This window comes from Thermobia domestica, chromosome 11, assembly GCF_964235325.1.
Source record: "Thermobia domestica chromosome 11, izTheDome1.hap1.1, whole genome shotgun sequence".
NCBI classification, from domain to species: Eukaryota; Metazoa; Arthropoda; class Insecta; order Zygentoma; family Lepismatidae; genus Thermobia; species Thermobia domestica.
Window position 1 is genome coordinate 6,235,088 of NC_137464.1, and position 12,245 is coordinate 6,247,332.

Consider the following 12,245-nt stretch of genomic DNA (forward strand, 5'->3'; position numbering starts at 1 on the left):
GCAAGCATTAATACGCGTATTTGGGCCCCCTAGAAAAAGTTGTCTTTTAATTCTTGGGCACCCTCTTCCCACCTTTCTCTTACTCTTTATTGGCCCTCGGAGCCTGTGGCCATCCCGCTCAACAAGGTCTGCGGGGCCGTTAGTTACGCCTTTCGGCCTGTTCCATACATGATTAATTAATTAAGGGGACAATATTGACAAATCTCAAAGCCATACGAATAAATATTTCTAGGGCCCTAATGGTAGACTTTTTTTTTTACTGAAATGGGCCCACGACTCATTTTTGTTGTATTTACCTTTTGTGTGCTGTTTTGTTTATGTAATGTAGTGAATCTGTTTGATGCTTTATTCATAATTTCATGTTCGTATCGTGTATGGAGTAAGAAAATTTTGTCTTAAAATGGGCCCCCTCCAACGGTGGGGTACTTCCCTGGAGGGGCAGTTCCCTCCCCCTGCCCCCCACATGTTACGGGCCATATTTATTTAATGATAGAAAACTCTCACTCCAACGACTAACGCGGGTATAAGAATGGCACGTTGTATAGACGTGTTGCAGATGACACTAATTCAGCGCTGAATACTAGCAGTGTTTCCAAACCCTAGTGAGAGAAATTGCGTCCCCTTACTTTTTGACTTTCCCTCGTACATAGATCACAAACGATGAGAGATAGCTAAAAGTATTTTTTTAGATTTAGATTTATTTTTTTTAGTTTAGCGTCCTTTTCAGCTGCGAGGCTATACGAGACGTGGACCTACAGCTTAACGTGGGATAAGAACCACATTAGCCTCCCGTCAGAAATCGAACCCGGGTCTCTCACGCCAAAGGCGAATAAGCTAACCGCTTAACACGAGGAAGCTCAGTATTGTTTTCCTAATCCATTTAGCGCTCTAACAATAGGTACATCTTCTCTCTTAACTCTCTATTCAAACAGGAAGTGGAGTAAATCAAGCACTTCCGGTTTTAGTATTGATCGCTACAGACAGAGTAAAAACAGTAACAAATAGCAAAAGAACTGTTTCCTACAACCAATTAATCTCCTCTAAAATATACTAGGGATGGCCACATTTTGTGGCCATCCCTAAAATTGAAAACGGAAGACGGAAAACTTTTCGGAAAACGGAAGACGGGAAATTTTCCGGAAAACAGAAGACGAGAAATTTTCCGGAAAAGCGGAAGACGGAAAATTTTCCGGAAAACGGAAGGCGGAAAATTTTCCGGAGAACGAAAGACGGAAAATTTTTCGGAAAAGCGGAAAACGGAAAATGTGATTTCCGGAAACTGGAAAACTCTTTTTCCGGAAATGGCCATCCCTAAAATATACTTTATCTCCACCTTAACTTCTCTACTAAAACTGGAAGTAGTAGTATTTACTATTACTGCCAATTTCAATGTTAATTGACAAAATATTACGCTCCAACTAAGCTCCCGCACATGGTAACGTCCCACTGCTTCTTACTAAATAAAATATAATAAAAATAAAAACAAGAATTTTACGAATGATCAAAAAAAAATTGATCAAAAGACTGCGATCTTGGCCAATAATTAATTATTCCTTCATTGGCCACAAAATTTTTGAACAAACCCCAAATCAAGATTTCGTATTTTCTACGGAATAAGCACATCATACTGAGTTAAGTTATAGTTTTTGGTTTGGCTACGCTATATGTAGTTCTCCAGATATAACGCCTACAAAAAAAATTCTGATTGAAATATATTGGATCTTGGATCAGGGGCCACAAGATTTTTGAAGGCCCTTAAATGGCGTTTTCTTATTTTTTACGGAATAAGCACATCATACTGAGTTAACTGATAGTTCGGGTTTGGCTACACAACAAGTAGTTCTTCGAATATAAGGCCTACAAGAAAATTTTTGCCTGAAATATATTGGGCCTTTTAATCCAAAAATACACAATAAAATTCTCTAACGAAGAGAAGGCGAAACCATCTGTGTAAGAATAAAGCAATAAAAAAACAGCCCTTGGTTCAGAATTCTATATTACTGGATGAAATTGATCTTGATGCAGCCGAAGATAGGCTATGATTATATATCACTAGCTTAAGCTACCCAGCGGAACGGAGAAGTGATACAAACATGTTAATGATGTTTCAAAATTCATTTTAAACGGTTCTGCAGTTTTCCCATGATGATGGAACAAATAACATTGATTTTAATTGGGAGAGAGGGTCATAGAAATTCACCCCTTCTTCTACTTCTAAACAATAGTTTCAACTAGGCTTGAACGCTTGCCAACTGACTTTTAATGAGGAGTTAATATACCAAGAGTCATGTCCCTAGCATGAGAATCTTCTGAGATACAAGGTGTTTGTTCATTGACTTCTATCTTTAGCCAACTGGATCCAGTTTCTATTTTGTATTCCTATTTCTGTGAGATCCATCTTAATACTGTCATCCCATCTACACCTACATCTTCCTAATGGCCGTTTTCCGGTTGGTCTTCCAGTTAAGACTCTGAAAGCGTTCCTTCCTTCTTCCATTCTGGCTACATGACCTGCTCACCTGATCCTCCTAGATTTGATGACCCTAAGAATGTTTGGTAAACCATATAAACTATGCAGTTCCTCGTTATGAAGTTTTCGCCATTCCCCATTTCCGTTCCTCTTGGTTCTGAATATTCATCTTAGGATTTTGTTCTCAAATACTTTCAGTCTACCATCTTCCCTCAAAATAAGCGACCATGTTTCGCAACCATACAGCACAACAGGCATGATTATCATTTAGTTAATCTACTCAACACTGCATCAAAATTTAGTATAAAGTGAGCTTGTGGATAACTACGTAAATACGCGTGGATACACCCTCCATTCTAAAAGAAACCGAACGTTTTTAAAAAACAAAAAAGCAATGTACATTTTGGAACAAATCATTTTTATTAATCAATGTATTCCCCTTCTGCATCGATACATATATTTGCACGCTCCAACAAGTTGTCAAACGACTTCTCCATGTCCTTTATTGGAATGGTCTTTAGGACGGCGGTCGTCGCCTTCTCAATGGCATCAATCGATGCGTGCCACTTTCCTTTCATCGCCAAATGCAGTTTCGGGAACAGATAGAAATCGCACGGAGCGAGATCTGGTGAATAGGGCGGATGATGCAACCGAATAATATGATTTTTGACCAAAAATTCAGTTACAAGTCGCGAACGATGTGATGGTGCATTATCGTCCAAAAGAGTCCAACTGCCGATTTCGCGATATTCGGGCCGAATACGACGAATTCTTGCCAGCAAACGCTTCATGACGCCCAAGTAAAACTCTCCAGTGACTGTCTGGCCGGGCTGAACAAATTCTTTGTGGATAATTCCTTCTGAATCGTAAAAACAAATCAGCATCACCTTAACTTTTGACTTCACCAAGCGACTTTTTGGGGGTGTTCCTTCATCCGGCGCTCTCCATTCAGCACTTTGCCGCTTTGTTTCGGGCTCATATTCAAAACACCACGTCTCGTCACCAGTTACAATCGATTTCAAGAAGTTTCGATCCTGCTGGAGCACTTTTAACAATGTCTTTGCAATGCGCAATTCGATCAACTGTTTGGTCTTCGGTGAGTTTGTGTGGTACAAACCGCGAATTAACCTTCTTAAGGCCCAAAACTTCGGTCAAAATGCGGTATGCGGTTGTTTGAGGAATGCCTAATTCCATTTCAATAACTTTCACCGACGATTTTTTGTTATGTTTGATGAATTCACGCACTTTTTCGATGTTTTCTTCCGATAATCCGGTTCTGGGACGGCCTGATCTTTCGTCACCATCCAGCGTCTCTCTACCCGATTTGAATCGCCTGAACCACTCGTAAACTTGCGTACGGGATAGACACTCATCACCATATGCATTTTGTAGCATTTGGTGCGTTTCACTAAAAGTTTTACCCAGTTTAACACAAAACTCAATTGCAGCTCGTTGTTTGAAACTCATTTTCCGACCGATGTACACAACACACTGACAGTTGAAACGCTATAACTTTGTTGCCGTGCATCCAAATGTCATGACATTTATCCCAGTTGTCAATGAGGGACTACGCCATCTACCGGTAAAATATTACAACAGATGGCACTAGTGGTACTATTTGTTTTCAAAAGTTCGGTTTCTTTTGGAATGGAGGGTATTTAACTTAGAATATTGCAACATCTTACCCTGACCTGCAGCAACTAAACAACCAACTGACTTAACGCAAGGTGGCTGCGTGTATAAAAAGATTAAAAGTGAAACACAATTTCCTAGAGAAGTTATACTTATGAGAAGTTCCATGAGGAGTTATACTTATCCACATCATGTTCATCACAAGGTGATCTATTAGTTGGTTCGAGTTTTGGACTTTTTGTTTACGCTTAGCCTAGCAGGGGCGGATCCAGGACCGACTTCTGGGGGGGAGGCGGTGGGTTGTAATACTGCTACTTAGAGCTACTTTTAAGAGCTTCAAACTCTGGAATGGATTTTATTTATATGTATAAGAAAGTTTCTCCATCTGGGGGGGCGACTGCCCCGATCGCCCCCTGGATCCGCCACTGATAGCCTAGTAACATTGTTGAATTTATCTACAGTAAACTCCCGAATATCCGACTCGCGAGTATCCGAACTCCGTACTATTCGGCCTAGTTTTATTTTATCGTAATTAAATAAGGAAGGCAAGGCATTGCATTGGCAACATTGCCAAAGCATTGGGAGTGGGCGTCTGCTACGATCCTCCTACGTATCGTGTGCAAAATACAAGTTGTGACAGGAACAGAGCAGCGTTCTGCTCCTTGTTCATTGTTTCGACAGTGTGTAACGGACCTTAATACAGTACACTTGACACCGTTCCTGACTATAACTGTACAATATGTACTTTACTGTATTCGTAAATTGTTCTTGGGGTATGCTTAACGTTCATTAAGAAATGAGTTCATTGAACTCCAGCCTATCCGGCCTGCTCTTCTGAAACATTAGGCCGGATACTCGGGAGTCTACTGTATCAATTTCAAATTTGCTTGGCCTCAAGTATTGTTATTATTTCGTTTTGATCTGCAGTGCACTATAAATTGTTCATCGCAGATCCAGATCAATTTTAAAATTGTACTCAATGCGTTTTCATGTTCCTTTCTTTTATTACTAAGCGTGACACATGCAAAACCATCTTAAGTAGAACAAGGAATAACTAAGAGACCATTAAGACCTTTACAAAACCATTAAGACTCGAAAGTTCTTTAGCTTAATGTACAAGATTAGTTACTGCTGCAGTCTTATTTTTCTTTTCGTTTCTTTAAAGTTCGTAATGCTAGGTCGTGTCCACTATGACGTGCATTCAGCAAATCTTAAAGAAACGAGGTTAGATGTTTGTCTCAGATATTTGTCCCCCCCCCATGCACTTCTTGAGGGCTTTGTCCTCACACAAGAGTCCTTGTTGCTCGTAATAGCAAATAAACACGATATTTTGTCGTGATAACATCTATATTATGAACCATACAGTATTTCACTGCGTATCATCCAAACACGGAGCTAACGATTTAGAAGCTATCAAGCTTGCTATGTTTAGAACATTAGACGCTAATTGTATTGAAGTTCTTCTACCTTGTGTAATAGGTGCAATACGTGGCTTTGGTGTAGGAGATGCAGAGTTCGATTCCCAGTGAGAGGGATTTGAATTCACTAGATCCCATTTTCAGCTCTCGGTCTCGTCCTATAATCTCGTCTTCGTATTCTACAGTAGTAGGCCCCCCCGTATATTGCGTCGAGTCAGCAAAAATTTTTGTGACGTCATAGGTCAAAGGTCAACGACCTTGGCCCGAGGTCAATGACCTAGGGGTACCTAGGACCACCCCCTCTAAATTTTGGCAGGGGTACCTTGGCCCACCCCCTAAATTTTGGCAGGGGTACCTAGGACCACCCCCCTTAAATTTTGGAAATTGCCAAATCTAAAAATTGGGTATGGTAGCCTAGGACCATAGTATGTACCTCTATTAGTATTGGGTGTCTATGTCGTTCCCTTTCATGGGTAAAAAATTGCCAAAAATTCAAATTTCGGGGGTTTTTGACCTAATTTATCCCCTTTGATGAGGTGCTATTACCCTATATAGTTATATGGGCGTATACAGGGGTCCATTACCTTTCATAACATATGGGTATATTAATGCACCCGTTGAAAAATTTGGGAGGGGTACCTTGGCCCACCCCTTAAATTTTGGAAATTGCCCAATTTCAACATGCGGTATCATAGTACAGGACCCTAATATGTATCATGATAAATTTGGGTGGTCTACCTCGTTTCCTTCTAGGGGTACAAAATTGCCAAAAATATAAACGTAAGCAATACGTTGTACCACGTGTTTGGTTTTTCGACCTAATTTATCTCCTTGGATGAGATCCTATTACCTTATATGATTATATGGTCATGTATAGGGGTCCATTACCTATCATAAGACATGGGTATATTAATGCACCCCTTGAAAAATTTGGGAGGGGTACCTTGGCCCACCCCTTAAATTTTGGAAATTGACCAATTTCAACATTGGGTATTATAGTATAGGACCCTAATATGCATTATGATAAATTTGGGTGGTCCACCTCATTCCCTTCTAGGGGTACAAAATTGCCAAAATATAAACGTAAGCAATACGTTATACCACGTGTTTGGTTTTCGGCCTAATTTATGTGCTTGGATGAGGTCCTATTACCTTATATAGTTATATGATCATGTATAGGGGTTTATTACCTATCATAAGACATAGGTACATTTGTGCACCCCCGGGAGGGGTACAATGGTCCACCCCTTAAATTTTGGAAATTGACCAATTTAAACATTTGGTATTATAGTACAAGACCCTAATATGTATTATGATAAATTTGGGTGGTCCACCTCGTTCCCTTCTAGGGGTACAAAATTGCCAAAAATATAAACGTAAGCAATACGTTATACCACGTGTTTGGTTTTTGGTCGATTTTATTCCCTTTGATGAGGTGTTATTACCTTATATGTTTACATGAGCGTATACAGGAGTCTATTACCTTTCATAAGACATGGGTATATTGATGCACCCCTTTAAATTTTTGGGAGGGGTACCTTGGCCCAACCCTTTAATTTTGGAAATTGCTTAATTTCAACATGTGGTGTCATAGTACTGGATACTAATATGTATCATGATAAATTTGGGTGGTCCACCTCGTTCCCTTTTAGGGGTACCAAATTGCCAAAATATAAACGTAAGCAATACGTTATACCACGTGTTTGATTTTTGACCTAATTTATCTCCTTGATGAGGTCCTATTACATCATATAGTTATATGGTCATGTATAGGGGTCCATTCCCTATCATAAGACATAGGTACATTGATGCACCCCGGGAGGGGTACAATGGCCCACCCCTTTAATTTGGAAATTGCTCAATTAAACATTTGGTATTACAGTATAAGACCCTAATATGGATCACTATAAATTTGGGTGGTCCACCTCGTTCCCTTTTAGGGGTACAAAATTGACAAAATATAAACGTTGTACCACGTGTTTGGTTTTTGACCTAATTTATTCCTTTGGATGAGGTCCTATTACCTTATATGGTTATATGGTCATGTATATGGGTCCTCGCTATCATAGTACATGACCTCAATATGTATCATGATAAATTTGGGTGGTCCATCTTGTTCCCTTTCATGGGTAAAAATTGCTAAAATATAAACATAAGCAATATGTTGTACCATGTGTTTGGTTTTTGGCCCAATTTCTTCCCTTTGATGAGGTTTTATTACCTTATATGGTTATATGGTCATGTATATAGGTTCATTTCCTATCATAAGATATGGGTACATTGATGCATCCTTTAAAAATTTGGGAGGGGTATCTTGGCTCATCCACTCGGTTTTAGAAATTGTTTAATATAAGCATTTGGTATCATAGTACAGGTCTCCAATATGTACTACTATAAATTTGGATGGTCCACATCGTTCCCTTTTCATAGGTAAAGAACTACCAAAAATCAAATTTCGGAGGTTATTGACCCTATTTAGCACATTATATGGGTATGTACAGAGGTTTATTACCTTTATATGTTTATGTTCCCTTTTAAATTTGGGAATTATCAAATAACAAAATTCGGTAAACGTTTTCTAGGATCCGTTGGTATTCCTCTTATGGCCAAATATTCAAAATTTAAAGGTTATTGACCGGCTTTATTATTGAATAAGTACAGGATTTATTACTTTTTTCATAAGACACAGGTGTATTTGTGTACCAATCTTAAATTTTGGAAGGGGTACATTTCTTATTGTCGTATCAATAATTGGTAATTGTTCATTGGGTAAATCATTACGATCACGTGATCGGTTATTGACCTATGATGGGATTAGGAGTCCAGGACATTGGTACATTGAAACTTTGTAGGATAATTTGAGAATGCGTCATTGGTTTTGATTATTCCCGCCAAATATAAACGTAAGCAAGACGTTGTACCACGTGATTGTCCTTGATGAGGTAGTGTACAGGGATTCATTTCCTTTGTTGTGGTACTTCTTAAGTTTGAGTACACACACACTTCTAGAAAACAGTTGGTTCTACTCAGGTAAACAATTGACGGACATTATTGACCTTATTGAACATATAATGATATGATTAACTCTAAGACTTAGGTATATCAAGAGAAGTATTCTTTAAATTTGGGAATGGTGATAAACAGAATTTTAACATAAGGTGCGAAATTTGAAACAATACATTGAACTTTAGTCACAGCTCATAGTCTAAGATCATTGGTGGTGATTGATTTGAAATCTGATAGCTAACCTTATTGAATCTTATGACTCATAGACGAAAGGCAATACATGCTACAACACTAGCAAAGTTATTGTGTATGCAATTTGATTGGATGATCACTATCTTTCCTGCAATCTGATTGGTTGATCACTATCTTTCGTGCAATCTGATTGGTTGATGATTTTCAAATCTTTGCTGTATTCAGTTTTAAGTTTGTTTAACATTTAAAAATCTTGGTTTCGTTCAACATTTTGCACTCACTGATATATGATCAAAACCGTTTATTTGTTAATCGAATAGTTAAAAACCGGTTAAAGTTTGACGGTTAACCGTGAAACGTAAAATTTTTTTGCTTGAAACTTTTTGTTTAAAAATTCTTGCTTTCAAATTTTTGTTTGATTTTTTTTTGTTTCAAAATTTTGTTTGACATTTTTCGTTTCCAAATTTTTTGTTTCAAAATTTTTTGTTTAAAAATTTTTCGTTTGAAATTTTTTGTTTGAAAATTTTTGTCCGAAAATTTTGTTTAAAATTTTTTGTTTGAAATTTTTCGTTTCCAAATTTTTTGTTTGAAATTTTTTGTTTCAAAATTTTGTTTGAAATTTTTTTTCGCTTTAAAATTTTGTTTGAATTTTTTTTCGTTTGAAATGTTTTGTTTGAATTTTTTTCGTTTCAAAATTTTGTTTCAAAGATTTTTTGTTCTAAATTTTTGTTTCAAAGTTTGGTTTGACATTTTTAAAAGTTTGTGCACTCATTAGTAAAGAACCGGAACTGTTTAGAGCAAAAACCTCTGGCAACATTGTGGTGCAATAGTACACGTTAGAACATGGTGCAATAGTACACGTCAGAATATGGGGTTGTACTTGAAATGAAAAAAAAAACACAATTCATTGAAATGGATCATTTTATTACACTCCACATACATCCATACCAGATAGTGGTTCTGGATATTGTCGATACAATGTATTTTGAACTTCTTGCACTAGTTTGTCTTTAGCATATAATTTTAATTCCAATTGAAGTCTTTTAAGGTCTAATGCGATATCAATTGGTGGAAACTCAATGTTCATTTGATCACAAATAAACTGTTTATCAATACAGGTATGCACCCAAGAACGATGTTGACAACCATCACAATATCTAGATACATGTTGTACAATATGCATAACACATTTTTCAAAATAGTACTTTTTCAGGAATATACTAGTTTTGTTGCACACTTCCACTGCATGTTTCACACACTGAAATACGCTGATGAATTTGTTCCATTCTGTTTGTGTTAGATACACCATATTGCGAGGGACATGAAATGTACTCTTTTTACGTAACAGCACCATCTTCTCTTCGAGGACTGTACGCAGCACCACTTCATGATTTGAGCCTAATGATTTGACTATGGTCACATTTAGCTAATCGTTCATTTGGTCGATTCGTGCCATTCTTCACAGGTCAGTTGTACACCAAATTGTTCTGCTTTGCCCAATCGAATTACTGGGTCAAATGTTCTAGCACTGATACCAATCATCACATGTTTTGTTTATTGGATAATAGCTTGCGAAGATGAATTCTTTATCGTTAGAAGTACACATCTTTCCTCCTGAAAAGCACTTGCTCAAATGATTTCACGGTATTGGTTGATTTATAGAACTACGGCTGACGTCATGTGCTGACGTTTGAATTCATGGTTTCATCACAGTTGCTGACCAACCACATTCATACAACTATGTCTGATGTGCTGACGTTTGAATTCATGATTTGCTGACGAATCTGGCTGTGTACTAAATTCAAACTGATGACTTCGACCCAAGAGTCTTTTATAGCATAAAGATACAGATCCAGTATTTAAGAAACGCAGCAGTTCTTCTTGTTTTGATGCTTCCATGGGTAAATATCTTGCTGGTAAAATTATATTCTTATCATTTTCAAGCTTCACTACGATTCTTAATCCAAACTCTGTAGGGATCATTTGGCTAGCTAAGATTCTATAAGGTACATTCTGTTGTAAATCAGTAATCTTGGTAAATGATTTCATCACATCACGTGTGTTTAGAAACTGCAGACAAGTAGCCATGATGATGTTATCATGAATACTAACTCGAACGATACTTATATATGATGCAAAACTGATGACGTTGCATTATCATGTTCTGACATGTACTATTGCACCACATGTTGCCAGAGGTTTTTGCTCTAAACAGTTCCGGTTCTTTACTAATGAGTGCACAAACTTTTAAAAATGTCAAACCAAACTTTGAAACAAAAATTTAGAACAAAAAATCTTTGAAACAAAATTTTGAAACGAAAAAAATTCAAACAAAACATTTCAAACGAAAAAAAAATTCAAACAAAATTTTAAAGCGAAAAAAAATTTCAAACAAAATTTTGAAACAAAAAATTTCAAACAAAAAATTTGGAAACGAAAAATTTCAAACAAAAAATTTTAAACAAAATTTTCGGACAAAAATTTTCAAACAAAAAATTTCAAACGAAAAATTTTTAAACAAAAAATTTTGAAACAAAAAATTTGGAAACGAAAAATGTCAAACAAAATTTTGAAACAAAAAAAAATCAAACAAAAATTTGAAAGCAAGAATTTTTAAACAAAAAGTTTCAAGCAAAAAATTTTACGTTTCACGGTTAACCGTCAAACTTTAACCGGTTTTTAACTATTCGATTAACAAATAAACGGTTTTGATCATATTTATCAGTGAGTGCAAAATGTTGAACGAAACCAAGATTTTTAAATGTTAAACAAACTTAAAACTGAATACAGCAAAGATTTGAAAATCATCAACCAATCAGATTGCACGAAAGATAGTGATCAACCAATCAGATTGCAGGAAAGATAGTGATCATCCAATCAAATTGCATACACAATAACTTTGCTAGTGTTGTAGCATGTATTGCCTTTCGTCTATGAGTCATAAGATTCAATAAGGTTAGCTATCAGATTTCAAATCAATCACCACCAATGATCTTAGACTATGAGCTGTGACTAAAGTTCAATGTATTGTTTCAAATTTCGCACCTTATGTTAAAATTCTGTTTATCACCATTCCCAAATTTAAAGAATACTTCTCTTGATATACCTAAGTCTTAGAGTTAATCATATCATTATATGTTCAATAAGGTCAATAATGTCCGTCAATTGTTTACCTGAGTAGAACCAACTGTTTTCTAGAAGTGTGTGTGTACTCAAACTTAAGAAGTACCACAACAAAGGAAATGAATCCCTGTACACTACCTCATCAAGGACAATCACGTGGTACAACGTCTTGCTTACGTTTATATTTGGCGGGAATAATCAAAACCAATGACGCATTCTCAAATTATCCTACAAAGTTTCAATGTACCAATGTCCTGGACTCCTAATCCCATCATAGGTCAATAACCGATCACGTGATCGTAATGATTTACCCAATGAACAATTACCAATTATTGATACGACAATAAGAAATGTACCCCTTCCAAAATTTAAGATTGGTACACAAATACACCTGTGTCTTATGA